Source organism: Mesoplodon bidens, assembly GCF_964165515.1.
Source record: "Mesoplodon bidens genome assembly, chromosome: 12".
In the NCBI taxonomy this organism is placed as follows: Eukaryota; Metazoa; Chordata; class Mammalia; order Artiodactyla; family Ziphiidae; genus Mesoplodon; species Mesoplodon bidens.
The window spans coordinates 64627950-64646947 of NC_138168.1; the positions used below are offsets into that span (position 1 = coordinate 64627950).

The 18998-nt window shown below is 35.4% G+C and overlaps 1 pseudogene across 1 annotated transcript; it reads right to left on the reverse strand.

The window, feature by feature from the left end:
• Window positions 1–522: 522 nt before the first annotated feature.
• LOC308625898 (ferritin heavy chain-like) lies at window positions 523–18344 on the reverse strand (annotated as a pseudogene). Its single transcript has 2 exons — window positions 18048–18344; window positions 523–1136 (listed from the first exon to the last, which is right to left on the reverse strand). The product of its transcript is annotated as a ferritin heavy chain-like (transcript).
• Between the last annotated feature and the right edge of the window lie 654 nt (window positions 18345–18998).

Sequence of the window (18998 nt, forward strand, 5' to 3'; positions counted from 1 at the left end):
AGTAGCATTCCATTGAATGGGTGAACCACATCACTTAGTTTATGCATACCTATTAATGGAAATTTGGCTATTATAAATAAAGCTCCTATGAGCATTTGTGTACAAGTCTCTATATGGTCGTGTATTTTCATTTCTCTTAGGTAGGATCTAGTGGAATTGCTAGGTCAGATGATAGGTGTATGTTTAACATTTTAAGAAATTGCCTATTTTCCAAAGCTGTTTTACCATTTTACATCTCTACCAGTAAGAGTTCCACTTCCTCATCAACACTTTGTATGATCAGCTTTGAAAATTTTAGCCATTTAATAAGTATGCAATGCAGTGTTATTTTGTTGTAGTTTTTTTGGGGGGTGTGCTGTACCTAATTATTTTATTTGAAAGAATGCTACAAATGGAAGAACTTAAGTTGGTGCTTTGGTGCAACTTATAGAAAAGGTAAAGGTAAACCCAAATGCATGCACTGTCTTGGTGACCAAAGAGGTCACCCCCATGGCTATGGAGAAGCCAACTTAAGGCTTAGCCCTAAGGGTCACTCTCTTCCAGGGTGTGCTTGTCAAAGACAGGCTCTGTAGTGTCAGGTTGCAGGGCCCCCATCTTATGCAAGTTGATTACAGTGGTCACCCAGTTCGTTAATGGATTTCACCTGCTCATTCAGGTCATATGTCCAGATGAAATCACACAAGTAGGTCTGTTTTTGTCAATGCCAGTCTATGCAGTTCCAGTACTGACTGACTCACACTTTTTTTTTCAAGTGTAACATACATTCCATTGCATTCAACTCACTCTCCCAGTGGTCTCAGTTTGGTTTCTTGATATCCTGATGGGAGTTTTGGGTATCTACTTGGTTCTTGTAGCTTCATCAGTTTCCAGCATGTTCTCTCTCCTTATGAGAGTGGTGAAGAAAACATTTGGCAAAGTTCTTTAAAGCCACATCATCACAGTCAAAGTAGTAAGAGGTGCATGGACAGGTAGATATAGGAGATGTAGAGCTCCTGCTTGATCTGGCAGTTAATGGTGACCTCTGAGTCCTGGCAGTCATTCTGGTAAACCTGCAAGGGGGAACTGGCCACCACGGCAGGCAGTGGGCTCCTAGAGGTGGTCTGTGGGATCTGTGAGGAGGTGTCAGAGCGCTGGCCCTAAGTGGCAGGCCAGCTAGGTTCCATAGAAAGAGTACTGAAACAGGAAGCCACAGTGACTTTCTGCAAAGAATCTCTGCCTTATTGCATTGTAGCTTTAATTTGCATTTCTCTAATAATATTGAACTTCTTTTCTTGTGCTTATTTGCCATTCTTATATCTTCTTAGATGAAGTGTCTGTTCAAAACTGTTGCCCACTTTTTATTATTTATTTATTTTTTTTTTTTGCGGTATGCAGGCCTGTCACTGTTGTGGCCTCTCCCGTTGCGGAGCACAGGCTCCAGATGCACAGGCTCAGCGGCCATGGATCACAGGCCTAGCCGCTCCACGGCATGTGGGATCTTCCCGGACTGGGGCACAAACCTGTGTCCCCTGCATTGGCAGGTGGACTCTCAACCACTGTGCCACCAAGGAAACCCAGTTGCCCACTTTTTAAAAGTATGGATTATTTGTTTACATATTGTTGAGTTATGAGAATTTTTTACATGTGCGAGATACTAGTTTTTTATCAGAGTGGTACTTGGCAAAGATTTTCTCCTAGTCTTGGTTTTTCAAAGAACAATTTTTATTAAGTTCATTTATTAATTTGTTCTTTTATGAATTATGCTTTTGGTGTTGCATCTAAGAAATCTTTACCTAACCCAAGATCATAAACGTTTTCTCCTATGTTTTCTTTTAGAAGATGTATAGTCTTACATCTTACATTTAGTTTGTAACCTATTTTTGAGTTAACCTGTGCATATAATGTTATGTATGAATCAAATTTTTGTTTATTCATCCATTTTTTTCCATATGGATATCCAATTTCTAAGCACTTTTATTGAAAAGACTATTTTTTTCACCATTGAATTACCTTTGAACTTGTGTTGAAAATCAGTTGTCTATTATATGTAGATCATTTTGTAAAGTATTTTATTTTACTCTTTTATTTCTCTGTCTTATGACCAATGCCACACTGTTTTAATTTCTATAACTTTATAATAAGTCTTAATAACATACAGTGTTATTCCTCTAAATTTATTTTTTGTTTTCAAAGTTGTCTTAAATATTCCAGTAGAATCAGATATCTTAAAACCTTCAAAAGTCCCAATATTTCCCTCCAAAGTTATGGTGCTAGTACACTTAATCAGAAATAAAATTTAGAAAAAAATGGACACATACAAATTGATGTTATTCATATATCAATATCTTGTTATACCATATCCAGAAGCTGTATTATTAGAAGAACCCTATCAAGGAGAACAGTCTGCAAATAGGAAGAATCAACTTGATTAAAAGAGAATGAAAATGTGAATGGAGAATAAGAAAATCAGAAAGCACTTTAATTTCATTAACTTGACTCATATTCTAAGTCCAAACATACTTTATTTAGGGCCCTAGAATAGCTTCAAGATATTCTCTTTAAGGCACATTCCTCCACTCAGCACAACAAAGGCTCAGAAGCTGAGCAGGATGACACAGGTTGAAAATACATTTTTATATATGTTAGATATATAGAGCTATATATATATTCAATATATATATGTATGTATATATGTATAATTTTTCCCTATTCCAAAGGGAAATTCCAAGAATGGCAGTGGGAAACTTCTAAGATAAGCCAGCTGTTCTTGGGTGGCCATTTTCATTTAAGTGACATGATTACATAAATTAAGTACACATGGGTTGGGAAATGTCTTGTAAAAAAATTTCCTTACAAGTAAATCTGGACAGATTTTGAGGTCTTGAGCTTCCCAACACTGTGAGTTCAGAAACAGACTGGAGCCCCTCCATCAAGGGTGTTGGGGAGCAAATTTCCTCACTGGGTGAGAGACAAATGTCACTGACCTGAAGGAGGCAGTCAACTCCAAAAATTGATGGGTTTTGAACAATTCATCTTATGTCATAGATAACTACAATAGGTGAGTAGTTTTCAAACTATATTCCAGAGTACAGCATCTTTATATATTTCATAGAGAGAGCGTTGGTTTGGTGCCTGCCTCAGCTACTGCCCTAGCAGTGTACCTCCAGCGCTTGGGTGAGCAAAATTCATGAGGAGATTCCTGCAGTTCCGAAATTAAAGTCATTCTCCTTCCATTGCTTTACACTTTCAATTATATAAACACATACTGGCTTTTTAGTGATCCAAGCAACATTTCACACTTGATTGGCCCACTTTTCTGTGGGAACTTTTCCTTTGCTCACATGGATTACCACAGGAACCATTTCAGAATTCTGCACAAAGTAGCAATAAAAATGACTTTGGCCCACATGTTTGACTGTAGAGTTGATATCTACCCCAGATCAAATAGTTTTTACTCTATAAATAAAGGGTTTGACCTGTTCGTTTTAGCTAGCTTGTCTAAACACAGCAGTTCAGCTGAGAAGTGATCCAGATTTCAAGTGTCCAGACCTTACATATAGAAAACACATGCACACATTTGCACACACATGCAGATTCATGTGTGCACACAGGCTGCCATTCTTCCCCCTTTGACCAGTTTTGGAGTATCTGCCCTACTTCTCAGAGGAATCATCTAGTAAATAATCAGCACAGGGAGGAATAATGATCCTAGGATTTTTTCCAGAACACCTCTGGCTCAGTAGGCACTCGGATGAAAAGTAGGGCAAATACCAATCTTAAAGTTCATTGGCTGTTTAATTTCCAGCCAAGAAAGCAATGAAGATGGAAAAGGGGGAGTACCTGTGGTCTGTGATTACTGAGGTGGCAGGTTTCCAGAGACACTGAGCCTTGACTTTGTTTCATCAGGATTCTTCCTAAGTTGCTATTAAGAAGTATTTTCAACAATCTCTTTTTATTAGCCGTTTGTGCCCAATATAGTTTTCTAGTTGCTAGTTTGTTATGGCTTTAACATAAATAAGGTTCTAAAAATGTCTCACATGAGGAGTTGCAGGGCTGGGTATGCTATTTAGACCACATAAAAAGTCTATGTAAAGGACTTCCCTTGTAATGGGACTCTTTTATATTTAATAGAACTGTCATATAAACATATACTAGCATTTAAAATACAGTTTCTGGGCTATAAAATAAACACCATTTCAAATATTTCTGTTGGCTTTCACATGCATAGAGCTTAGTTCATTAAATGTTCTTTATTCCATTTATGTGAAATGTGTTTTTAACCACCAGAGCAGCACATAAAGTGCATTATCCCTTGAAATGCAGCCATTATCAAGTAAAGAGCAGTGAAAGTCAAACATACCAAACATTTTATGCAGATTCAAGAAAATTCCAGTTAATTTTAACACCTTGTACAATGCCACAAATTGGTACTTTTCCAATAAATTATTATTGATGATTATGATAACTGTATTCATAAAATGAAATATAAATGTGGACATATATCACAGAAAAATATATATATTTATTTAGAAATATTTTCACAATTTATTGTTTACCTGAAAGTTATACAATAGCAATACTTCATTTATTTTTCAAGTTAAAATGAAGTGGATTAAATAAAATGATTCTGCATTGCCTATCTTTATAAACTTGAGTAAAAATTTGCTACAGTGTGCTTCAGTTTTCTCATCTGAAAAATGCTGATAATAGTATTTCCTAAGTCACAGTTTTCTTAGAAATGTGTTAAATATATAAAGTTAACACATATATAGTTAACATAGTTTTTAGAATATTTCCAAGCACATAATCAGTAACCAATAAATCTCAGCTAATACTAATAATATTTTTCTAGAGCTCTATTTTAGAGTCACCACAAGTAAATATTTTCTTGCACATGTCGCAATATCCAACAGAAATCATGGGTGCACATTTTGTGCTAGGTAAAAAGATCTATGTTGTTTATCAACATATAGCATGAATCAGTTTAGATCAATGTATCTATTAACAATGTTTCATTATACTTAATTTTTGTAAAAGTTAAAAAGTTTGGGAGAGTCAAAGAGCCATGAGATGTGATTACTGTCCTTAAGTAGTTATGTGAATATAAAAAAGAAATTAATGACATTAATACATTAAAAATACTAAAATTAATCTTACCTAAAACACTAACAGTGACATTACCAGACAGTTGGGAAGTGGTTGGCATTTGATACATGGTGCTAGAACATGTGGCTATTCCTACATAATACAACACAGAAAAAGTAAATGCTTGGTAAATTAAAGGCCTCAATATGAAAATAAAACTGAAAGACTTTTAGGAGAATCCTAAGAGGATATCTTTATAACATCAGGACTTAGAAAAATTTATTAAACCAGACACAAAACCCACAAACTATAAAGGAAAAAATGTTTGAAATTTATCTATTAGCATTGAAAATTTCTGTGTGACAAAAGGTAACATAAAAAAATTGAGACAAGTCACAGAGTAGAGGAAGTTATTTGCAGACATATTATAGCTTCTTTTCCCCAAAATAGTATCTGGAGTTCTTCATGTGTAAGCAACCAAAAAACAACCTAATAAAAATTGGACAAAGGATTCACAGAGAAGAAAACACAATGATCAGTAAATATATAAAGACCTCCCCAACCCCACTATAATAAATGGATATGCAAATTAAAATAACAGTCAAAGGATGTGTGCATCTGGGTATAGCTGCCTAACTTGCATAAGACTAAATCTTGTAATATAAAACAACAAAAAATATCTGGAAAATTTTTTAAATCTGTTGTAAGACTTCAGAGAGCCATCAAAATAGTTAGGACTTGAGAAGCCAAAATTCCAAAGAGAAAGGAATAACGGAGAAGTAAGCTCAATATTCACTGTTGCCTGCCCCGTTGAAATATTTGTCAATATTTGCCAGTCTGTAACTTTCAGCCAAGATGCCAAAAACAAAACAAAAACTGGTACCTAAGAGATTAAGAAACTTCAGAGTTTCCAGCAGTCACAAAGGCTGGGGAGACAAAAAATTAATACAGGGCTTACCATAGAAGATCATGGTAAAATGTCCCAGACATTCAGCTGAAACTTCAGAAAGGCTACGCTTTGGACTAAGGAAACTGGAAATAGACTATTAGTGAAAAATATCTGGAATTAGTTCAACCCAAAATAGATTAGGATGACCTCCTTCTATTCTAATTGTCTGTCTACCAGAAGCAAAATTTAGTACTCTCTGTAGGAAAGTAATATTATCATGAGTGTCAGATTATCTTTAAACGTTTTCATATACAATGACAACATCCATTTAAAACAACCAGTCACACCAGAAACAGAATCAAATTACTTAGAACAAAAAGGAAAAAATTTGGTAAAATAAAAACAGATCCATAGGAGATCCAAATATTAGAGTTATCAGACACAGAATTAAAAATAATTATGGTTAATATGATCAAAAAAAAAAGTACAGGACAAGATAGAGACTTTTAGCAGAGAACTAGAGTCCAGAGAAAAGAATCAAATAAAAATTCTAGCTTGGAAAAATATAAAAACCCAAATTAAGAACTCAGTGGATTGGTTTAACAGAAGGCTGGGTATTGTTAACGAGAGAATTAGGGCACTGGAAGACAGGTTGGCAGGTAATAGCTTGAATGAAACATAGTGACTAAAAAAGAGGAAAAGTATAGAATATATTACAAGAAACATACTGGACATGATGAAAAGTCTAGCATGTAATAAATACATAATATGTGTAAAAGGAGAGAAGAGATAAAGTGGGACAAAACAATATTTGAAGAATATGACTAAGAATTTCCATAAATGTGTAGAAAATATCAAGCTACAGACTCAATAAATTTTATGAACCACAAAAGAGATAAATACAAAGCAAGTCCACACAGATACACATCACAATAAAACTACTGACACACAAAAGATTCAAACATACAAATACAAATACAGAGAAAATATCAGATGCATCCAGAGAGAAAATGTTACCCTCAAAAAAGCAAGAAACAGACTAATGGCTAAATATGCAACACAAACATTAGAAACTAGAAGAAAGTAATAGTTTTTAAATACTGGAATAAACTACCTGCTAATCTAGAATTGTATACACAGCAAAAATATCCATCAAAATTTAAGGTAGGGGCTTCCTTAGTGGCACAGTGGTTGAGAGACCGCCTGCCGATGCGGGGGATGTGGGTTCGTGCAGGAGGATCCCACGTGCCATGGAGCGGCTGGGCCCGTGAACCATGGCCACTGAGCCTGCGCGTCCGGAACCCGTGCTCTGCAACAGGAGAGGCCACAACAGTGAGAGGCCCGCGTACCGCAAAAAAAAAAAAAAAAAAAAAAAAAATTTAAGGTAAAATAAGTATATATTCAGATATACAAAAACTGAGGGTTAGTGACCTGGAGACCCACAATAAAAATATATATATATAATAAAATTTTTATTAAGTTCTTTAGGTAGAAAACTTGCATAGAAAAGCAGGAAAAAATAAAGAACAAAAAAAGGATAATTATTTTAATACATCTGAATGAATGTCTAAAATATTGTCTAATACATTGTGTGGTTTAAATATTTGAAGATGTAAAATACATAACAATGAAAGATGGGAAAAGAATATATGCATTACTGGGGAAGTGGCAAAAGTAACAGTTTGTATTAAAGTGTAACAAATCAAGTGTTCATGTTTTAGTCTTTAGTCTAATCAGCTAAAGATAGTATAATAATGAATAACAAAGTAATAGAGGGTAAGTATGGAATAATAAAAAATACTTGATTAATCTAAAAGAAAACAAGAAAGGGCAAAAGAAAAACATATAGAAAATAAATAATAAGATGGTAGATTTAAACCCAAATATAACAGCTATTTAATTAAATGTTAAGTAGTCTGAACACTGTGATTAAAAGACAAAGTTTATCGAATTGGATGGGGTTTTTTTTTTTGGTATTTATTTATTTATTTATTTTTGGCTGCGTTGGGCCTCCATTGCTGCATACAGGCTTTCTCTAGTTGCGGCGAGCGGTGGCTACTCTTCCTTGCGGTGCGTGGGCTTCTTATTGCAATGGCTTCTCTTGTTGTGGAACACAGGCTCTAGGCACACAGGCTTCAACAGTTGTGGCACATGGGCTCAGTAGTTGTGGCATGTGGGCTCTAGAGCACAAGCTCAGCAGTTGTGGTGCACGGGCTCAGTTGCTCCGCGGCATGTGGGATCATCCTGGACCAGGGCTCGAACCCATGTCCCCTGCACTGGCAGGCGGTTTCTTAACCACTGTGCCACCAGGGAAGTCCCTGGATGTTTTTTAAAGTCAGTCATTTATGACACACAAAAGATGCATCTTAAATGTAAGAATGTAGAAATGTTGAAAGTAATTTTTTTCTAAAAAGAATGAAAAAAGATACATATGCAAATATTAGCCAAAATAAAATTTATATAACTGTACTAATATTAGAAGTACGCTTTACTGAAAAAATCACTATTAGAGATAAAAAAGAATATTTCAAAATGATAAAAGATCCAATCTAGTAGGCATATATAACAATTCATAAAGGCTCAAAATATGTAAATCAATTAACTGACAGAATGTAGAGAAGAAATTGACAAATCCACAATCATTGGGGCATTTTATTACAAAGATTGATGGGGATATGGAAGATTTCAGCAGCATGAGTAACCAGTTTAACTGACTTGAAATAATAGAGGACACTGCACAAACGTGGAATACACATTCTTTTCAAGTATAAAATTGGCCATATGCTAGTCCATAAAGCAAGTGCTCAGTCTCATTAGTAGTTAAGGAAATACATATTAAATTTACAATGAAATTATTACACATCAGAGTAACCAAAATAAAAAATACCTCATGCCAAAAGAATGTGGAGCAACTGGAATGTACTGCTGTTGAGAGTGTAGACTGGTGAAGTTACTTTAGAAAAATTTTTGTGTGAATCTACTAGAATTGAACAAATGCACTTACCATGATGCAACAATTCCATTCCTAGATCAATACCCAAGAAAAATGAACATGTGCTCACCAATATGAACAAGTTGTACAAGAATCTTCAAAGCAACACTCTTTATAGCAGCCAAACACTGGAAATGACTCAAATGCTTATCAACATAAATGGAGCAATAAATTTTTACACACACATAATGGAATGCCATAGACCAACAAGATGGACAAACTACCACCATGTTCAACAATGCAGTAAATCTCAAGAAAATATCTTTAGTGAACAGATCTAACACAAAAGATTCTGAATCCGATAGTGATTCTGATACTAAATCAATCTGAATGAAACTAATCTACTTTACTAGTTTTTGGGGGGCTGCCATTATGAAGCACTGCAAACTGGATGTCTAAAACAGCAGACATTTATTTTCTCACAGTGCTGGAGGCTAGAAATTCAAGATTGGCAGGGTTGGTTTCTTTTGAGACGTTTCTCTTGGTTTGTAGAAGACCATCTTCTCCTTATATTTTCACATTGTCTTCCCTTTGTACCCATCTGTGTCCTAATCTCCTCTCCTTATAAGAACACCAGTCATGTTGGATTAGGGTCTACCCCGATGACCTCTTTTTAACCTAATTACTCTTTAAAGACTCTATTTCCAAATACAGTCTCATTTGAGGTACTGGGGGTTAGAAGTTGTGGGGGGGGTACAATTTTGCCCATAACATTTATGTGATTAAAATTTAGGGTAGTGTTTACCTTTAAGGAGGATGGTGGTAGTAACTGGGAGGAGGAAAAAGGAGGTCTGATATTCTTGATTCTGATAATACATGTATTCTCACTTTATAAATGCTCATTAAGCTGTATATTAATGATTTGTGCACTTTTCTAAATGTTTGTTGCTCTTCATTTTAAAAAATCTTAATAAGAAAATATGAATTAATAAAAAGTAATTTACATCCATCAAATTGCAGCAATATAAAAAATGCAATGAAGTGTGAAGACTTATGCACTGCTTGTAAGTTTATAAATTAGTGAAGCACCTTAGAGAGCAATTCGGCAATTGTTGGAATGATAACAAAATAATTGATATACTCGTTGAGCACTGTTCTAAGCACTGTTGTATTTACTATGACAATGTCATAAATGGTGTATTTTTAGAGTCTGAACTGGACTGCTGTAAAAAAGTGATTAATAAACACCCAGTGGTTAAATAAGACATCTATTTATCCTCCTTATAACAGTCCAGCAGTAGATGGCTAACAGGGCAACTCTACCAGGTTCAAGATTTCAAGATGGAGATTCCATCTCTAGGAATAAGGACTCTCTCTCTCTCTCTCACACACACACATACCATTCTCTCTCTCTCACCATTTCTAGATAGCAGGAAGTGGGGAAAGGCAGACAAACACATGCAGGAGTGTACATCACTTTCACTCACACCCCATTAACCAGAATGTAGTCACATGTTCACATCTAGCTGGAAGAATGCTGAGAAATGTAGCCTTTATCTGGGCACCTGAAACTCTGCTATGGACAAAGGAGATAATGGATACTGGAGTACAACAGGCAGTCTGTCATAGGCAGTTACTTCTACTATCATGATTTTAGAGATCAAGAAACAGAGTCAAATATGGTAAGGGTACACACAGAGTAAACGACAGAGTCAAGACTTGAACTCACACAAACAACATACCTACTGTATGATGCACTGCCTCTCTACAGCTAATAAAATTAAAGTTTTATACCCTGTAACCCAGCTGTTCTAACACACGTGCATAAAGACACATGTACTGGGATATTCATTGCAACACTGATTGTTAAAATAAAAAACAAACAAGCTAAACTAAACTAAAAAAGACATGCAATGGAAACTTCTCAGCCATTAAAACTAGCGTTCAATATGAAAAAATCTCCAGAACATAATACTGAAAGGAAAGAAGTTATAGAAAGAATACATACAGTATGATGTCAGTTGCATAACATTTTAAAGATAAAAAATATGTATTGTTTATGACTGAATAAGTGTGCAGTAAAAGTACAGCATATGTGTGGGAATAATGTTCACAAATCTATTAAATATGGCAAAATGTTAACAAATATTTAGTCTTATATGCTCATTATTTTCATTTCTGGTTTTTGTGTGTTTTAAAAATTTATCAGTGGTGTCGAAATTTTCTTTTTTAGATGCACTGACCACATGGTGTAGATTTATTGGGGATAGTTTGGATATAAATTGCTCTTTATAATCTCTGTAAACTATTAATATATTCTAGGAATACCAATCCCTTTTGGGCTACCTCTCACAATAGGATTGATATAAAAAATCATTATCTTGCTTTTTTATCTAGAAATATAGTTGGCCTAGATGTGATGGCTTACTCAGTTGACTTAGGATTCAAATTTCACATTTAATTTTTACATTAATCATATAAGAGATAAACTATTTTTCTTTCATATAAATGATGTAATTTTCTGTTTCTCATCCTCCTATACTTGCAAAAGTTCTTTCCTTTTCATCTAAAAATCTTTCAGACTAATTCATATTGGTCTACCATTTCAAATTATCAGTTTCATTTCCAAGTGAAAATTTGATTTACATTTTTGTGACTAAACAAAAATAACAACAGACTTAATCACATTTAGGTTAGATTGAATTTTTAAGTGAAGCAATTTCTTCACATCTTTTCTAGGTGGGGCTGGGGGAAAGAATGGGAACGTGAGGAGAAATCTTTGATAGTTTTTTTTTTTTTCTTTTTTTAAGGGCAGGCTCAGGTGTGGTGTAGAGAGATTATAGAGTCAAGATTCTTCCACTGGACAAAAGAAAAAAAAAGTTTTTCCACTGGATATTCCAATTATTCTTTAGGTGCTATCTTTCTCTTAGACCAACATAATTTAAATCCAGATATATTGTCTTGGCTTAAAACAATTTGGGGTAAGAGTAAAGCAGAATTATTAATAACTTCATCATTCTTTCTTCTTATCAAATGCTGACATATTCAAGACAGATTTGGAAATTATTGGTACCTAAACACTCATCTCCTTCATTATTTAAAGTTGATGAATTCCTAAATTAATTCTTAAACCTTTCTTTAACAGGACAGACAGAAATAAAAGAAGGATAGAGATGTTTCTCTTACATTTGAACCAAAGTTACTTTATTACTTAGTATAGCTAAAATTATCAAAGACAGATTTCATGTTTTAACAATGGATTCTCTACAGTTTATAGGGATATTGTTCTACAGAGGAAAAACAAACTGAGGACTTTTATAAGAGGGCATTCTTGGTTCAGAGTACATTATAGATGATGTGCTATCACTTTCAGACCCAACAAAAAAAGAGACAAGGTTTTACTGTTAAAACGCTAAGATTGACTTATTGATATTATGCTTGTCAAACACAGGAGAAATGGTTTTATAATGTTGATAAAGTGAGCATAGAATTTAGTTTTGGCTATAGATATAATTTCTTATGTAATGCAACTACAAAAACAATTTCTTGAGGGTTCTCTGAGGAGTAAACTGGGTTGAGGTGGACCACTAGAACTTCACAGTATTCTTAGTAAACTGGAGGCTAATAATGACCCCATCTCTTTCTGGAAGCTGAATGTTTCTAGCTTCATACCTAGGGGTTCACATAAGAAATGCATGATAGCCAAACCTACAAAATTTCTTACTTACAATCTCTTTGGGGTGAAGTGAGCTTCTTTCCTTTTTTTAAATTTTAATTTTATTGGAGTATAGTTGATTTACAATATTGTGCTAGTTTCAACAAAGTGATTGAGATTCTTTCTTAATGAAGAAGGCTGCAATAAATAACAACGTGTCCTTAGAAAGGTTGTTTAAGGATAACCCAGATCATTGGACCCATTAAAACTTCTTCAATATGATAGGCCTTCTAAAACTTTTGAGAGTTTATTGTCTCTCCTGTGCCATTCATCAGTCTTAATGGGCATTCAATGCACTTGCCACTATCTGTTCATCCTCTGCAGTTAGCATGACATAATCAATATTGCGGTCCAGTGCCATGGATAGACAGAATATATTAATTGGGTTTTAGATATAATAAAAGTGTTGTAATAACCAGACTTCCAAGTAATAATGCCCATCAGGCAACTACAAATGTAATGGTTGTGTAACAAGGTAAAAAATAAATGAATATGCATGAAAATATTGGTTTGGCAATAAATTATAAGAGGATGACAATGTCTTCCAGAAATAAATTAGTCCTCAGAGAAAAATGACACAAAAGAACAGTAAACCAGTTCTGTTGTTTTGAGCTGCTGTATGGCCCTGTGCTGCCTCTATTCTTAAATTAAAAGATAAAGTGTTGTACAACAACACTTGAAACTAATATAAAGTTATATGTCAATTATATCTCAATGAAAAAAAGATATGATATTAACATGGGCAGTGCACCAGGACCTACATGGTTAGGAAAATAACTGTGAGTAAATACAGTGTAAGGATCAAGAAAAGTGAAGAATGATTATCAGTTTAAGGATCAGCAGCAGGACTCTGCCTAGAGAAGAGTAACAAACTCATATCCTAGTGGGGAGGACTATTTTGGCTTGGCTAATCTGATGAGACATCTTTGATATGGGAAATTAGCTTTCAGAATATTGCCAGTAAAATTTATGCATGAAATAAAGTGATTTTAAAGAAAATTATATGGGAGATTTCAATAAACTAGCTAGAAAGGAAAAAAAACCACCAATAACAAACATTAGATTGGGGAAGAGAAGAAACATGATGGGGATGGGAATCCAGGAAGAGGAAGTAAGCAGTTAAACTTTTCCAGCAGGAGATTGTGGAGGGGGAGGAAAGGATAAGGATAATGGCAATGACTTTTAAGGTTAAGAAGTTTATATTTAAACCATATGATCTTCTGCATAAGCCTCCTGCCTTGCCCTATTTGCCCCCTAAAATAAGTAAAAGTCTATGACCTACGTTGGCTTTCTGGTAATGTTTTGGAAAGAAATCAAAGAAAAGACCCTGTGTTCCACATTAGTATCAACCTGAGACATATGAAAGAAAACAATAAACAAAAGGAAATAAAAGAGACAGAGAATTTCTCATAAATAAGAAATTAGAGACAGAAGTGTATCGATATGGGAAAGAATGCTTATAATCCCATCCTGAACGAAAAGGGGGGAGAGGATATCTGCAAATAACCATATCTCCATTTCTAAATAATACACTTTTTCTATCAAAGAAAAAAGGTTTAAATTTTTTTATTGAAATCTACCATACATACATCAAAGTGCAAAAATTCTAAGAGTACAGCTTGTTTATTGATCACCAATTGAACATACCCATGAGACCACCCAGATCAAGAAATAGAACCTTATCAAATTCCCAGAACTCCCCATCCTACACATTCCAATTACTACTCGCATTCTCCTCTCCAAATAAATTCCCTATTGTAAGTTTTAAAATCATAGATTAGGTTCGCTTGTTTTGACTTTCATATGAATGACATCATAGTACATGTTTTTGTGAGTCTGGCTTCTCTTGCTCAATTTTATGCTTGTGAGATTCATTCATGTTGTTTCACTTCTCATTCATTATCATAGCTATATAATATTTCATTATATGATTACCATACTTTATCCATTCTACTGTTGATGAACTTTTGAATAGATTTTACTTGTAGGCTATGACATATCTTTTGGTAAACACATTGTCTCATTTCTAATGGATATATATCTAGAAGTAAAATTGTTAGGTCAAAGGATATATATATATATATATATATATATATATATATATATATATATATGTAACTCTAGTAGAGAATGCCAAAAAGTTCTTAGGTGTTTGTACCTATTTTCATTCTAGCTACGAGTATATGAGAGTCACAGCAGCTCTGCATCCTGACCCATACTTGACTGTGTTATCTCTTTAACATTAGCAATTCTGGTAGGTTAATATTGTATTCATTGTGTTATTAATTTACATTGCTTTGGTGATTCATGAAGTTGAACACCTTTTTACATGTTCACTGGAATTTTTGACATCCTCTTTTGTAAAGTATGTGTTGAAGTCTCTTGCCTATTTTTCTATTGGGTTGTCTGTTGTTTTTTATTTATTTATTTATTTTGTGATTGACTCACAAATTACTCTGGATATGAGTCTTTTGATCATTATATTTGTTGAACTATTTTCTCTCACACCGTGGAATGTCTTTTAATTACATATTTTCTTTTTTCCAGCTTTTTATTTGTGAATAACTTTTGACTTACAGAAAGTTGCAAGAATAGTACAGATAATTCACCTCCTTATGTTAACAACTTATGTAACTATAGTACTATTATCAATGCAAGGAAATTAACATTGGTACAATACTACCAAACTAACCTACAAACTTTATTCTAATTTCATCAGTTTTTCTTCTAATGTCATTTTTTGTTTGTTTCAAGATCTTATTCTGGATATCACACTGCATTTAGTTTTGTCTCCTTAGTCTTCTGCAATCTATGACAGTTCCTCATTCTTTCCATTTTTTTCATGACCCTGACAATTTTGATGAGTACTGGTCAGTTATTTTGTGGTTTGTCTGATGTTTTCCAACAATTAGATTGAAATTATGCAGTTTTTGGCAAAAATACTGCAGAAATAATATTTTGTCCTCAATGTATCTTTGAAACAGGGGGTATATGTTTTCAATATATCCTACTACTGGTGATATCAACCTTTGAACACTTGCTTAAGTGATATCTGCTGGGATTCTCCACTGTAGTTACTATTTTCCCTTTTTCAATTGATAAGTATCTTGGGAGAGACAGTTTGAGTCTATGTAAATATCCTGTTTCTCCTCAAGTTTTCCAGCGGTCAATCAGTGCATCTTCCTGCAACAATTATTACTGTGGTGATTGCCAAATGGTGAGTTTTTATTCCCTTGTTTCTTTCTACATTTATTAACTGGGTTTATATTATAAGGTGGAACTGACATTTTCCTCCCATCATATGGGTCAGATATTTTATTTGCCAGGTTCCTTTGTGGATAGGGCTAGGCACCCGACCTAAGTGTGGCCAATCAGATAACTCCACAAGAATCACCTAGACTTTCTATCCCATCATTAAGAGTCAAGAGAGGGCCCACACACTGAGAGCTTCTCCAAAAATCTCTACTATTGTCCTAGTCCATTTAGGCTGCTATAACAAAATACTATTGTTATAATATAAACTATAAACTACTGTTATGATAAAAACTGGGTGGATTATAAAAAACAAAAATTTATTTCTCACAGTTCTGAATGCTGGGAAGTGCCAAATCTTGGTGCCGGCATATTTGGTGTCTGATGAGAGCCTGCTTCCTGGTTCATAGATGGCCATCTCTCTGAGGCCTCTTTTATAAGGGCACTAATCCCATTCATGAGAGATCCACCCTCATGAACTAATCACTCCCCAAAGCCTCACCTCCAAACACCATCACATTGGGCATTAGGATTCAAAATACAAATATTGGATGGACACAAACATTCAGTTTATAGCATTCCATTAACAGATATCAAGGCAAAGTCCAAACATCTAGTATAAGACTCTGTCTCCTCCAATAAGTGCACTGAATCTGTGACCACTCCTCCACCCAAATCTTCTACCATCATTTTCAGGAGCTGAAAGGACCTACAACCTGAGACTATGACCCAGCTACCCCAAATTTCCTTACCTCTATGGATAAGGAGCTGCTGGTACTCACCCTGCTCCCAATCCCCTAATGCACATTCTCTGTCTTGAATTCACCCTGGAAATACTCTCATTTAACCCTTTATTCCTGTTTTTATCTCTCACCTGGGCTCACAGTTAACCTTTTTTCTTCTGCTTTTATTCCCCGTAACCCTCTGTACTGTCTCCCTCTCCCACTGCTCCAGTTCCACAAATCACTTCACTGTCCCCTCTGAAATTCATGGTCCACGTGCCAGACTGTATTTTTTACAGTGGCCACAAGATCTCTCAACCCTCTACTCCTGCAGTCTTTGCCGGAATGTCACTCTTTTATGAGGACTCCCAAAACACTCCATTTAAAATTGTCACCTACAAGCACCCACCCAGCCCACCCTTTTTATCCCCCTTACTCTACCCTTGTTTTCCTAAAGCACTTTATCATCTAACATCAATTTACATGATCCTTTACTTTATTGTTTATGATTCGTCTCAAGATACTCCACTCTCCTCTGCTTGAATATAATTTCTAAGAGGATGGAGGCATTTGTTTGTTCTTTCAGTGATATATCCCAAACACCGCGAGTGGCATGAGGCACATTTTAGGTGTTCCAGATTTTGAATCAGAAGTTGATGTCTCAAATAGATAAAATCAAAATGACTTTTCTTCCTAGTTGTAATGTCAGCAGCCCCACACTCACTTTCCAAGGATGGGGCATATAGGGCAGCAGCAACAATAAAGCCAGTGTATCCAGCACCCCATGATATTGTGGTCACCAGCAGTGTCAGTACTGACTTCTGGACCATCACTGTGCCTGGATTTTGGCTACAGTTTTGCTCAGTCTTCTTGTTAGTGCCTGCCTGTAACTTGGGACTGATTCTCCAGCCATCTGTGTGATCTTGCAAGTGACACAAAATTCTTTTGAATACGTTTTTTCTGCTTATATCAGCTGGTGAGGGCTTGTTTCTTTGCTAAGAACAACGAACTTTTAAGTATTGGCCTTTTGAAAATGGATGAGGACATATCTGAAATACCCACAAGTTCAGAACAACATCACTAAAAATAAAAGGGAAAATAGTACCAGAGGAGGCTGTCCACCTAATTAGCTACCAACATATGCAGATGAGAATGCTGGTCCAGAAACTCGGAGTGGAGAAAGCCACAAAATGTCAAGATTGTTTCATCCAACATCACATAGACAGCCTATTTCTTTACTTCTTTTGGTAGGGCTGGTCAGAAAGACATGGGAGTGAAAAAAAATCTCTTTTTAAAAGCCATCACTTGGACTAGTGTAATATAAAAGGCCATCCCTGGGAGAGACCCGGCATGGATCCATATGGTTTGTGAGTCTTTTTCCCTGTGACATTTTTATGAAGGTTATGTATATGTCCCGTTCATCTTCATTCTCCTGGTGCTAATTGCTGTCCATTGGACCTTGCTACTGTGTACAGGGACCACAGGCTTCTCCAACACTGCCCTGGCTGCAGTGTGCCACATGGCCCTGCTGTCCTCAGATAAGAACCTGCTGCTGTCTGACCACAACAGCTGGAAATGTTCTGCCTTGAAAAGCTTATCTTGTGGAGACTCAAGCTGAGCTATGACACAGTCGACAAGCACACAGAATGAGTGGATTCTCTGGGGGCAGCTTAGGGCAGCCAAAAAGCCTCCCATGTGCTGTTGGATGAGAGCTTCATGTTTGGAGTTGATAGTGAGCTTTACTGCGGACACTTCCTGTGAGGAAAGCATTGTGTTGAAGACAGAAAGAAGTTCAAGAGCACAACTTCTCCAACCATCGGTCTCTCTCTGGGACTCTCAGCTATTTACTGATTTTTCCTTGATTAGGGGCAGGAAAAAAATGAAAGAAGTTAACTCTTCAATTCTTTCTCCTTTATCTCCTTCTAATTTAAAAAGCATCTGCAATCCAAGAATTGCAACATTACTGATAATTGGCCTCTACTCTGATGCTTTTTACTAGTCTTATACTTCTGTCTCCCCAAGCCCCCCACAAGTCAACCAGTATCCAACATTATCTGTTTTTCATTTCCTTACTTTTTAAAATAATTCTTTCACATATGTCTGTATGGTTAACCAACATAATGTTTAGTTTCTGGGTTTTATAAAAGTGATATCATACTGTATACAGTCAGCCCTCCATAGCTGCAGGTTTGGCATCTGCTGATTCAACCAAAATTTCCACCCAAGATTGGTTGGATCTGTGGATGCAAAACCTGCAGATAGGCAAAGCCCACTGTACAGTGTTCTGGAACTTGCCTTTCTATCAGTTACCAGTATGCTTCTAAGGTTCATTCATGTGGTTCTGTGGAATAGAGATTGTCGACATTTTCTGCTATATATTAGGCTTTTGTATGACTAGACCAGAGCATGTTTATATGTATTCCT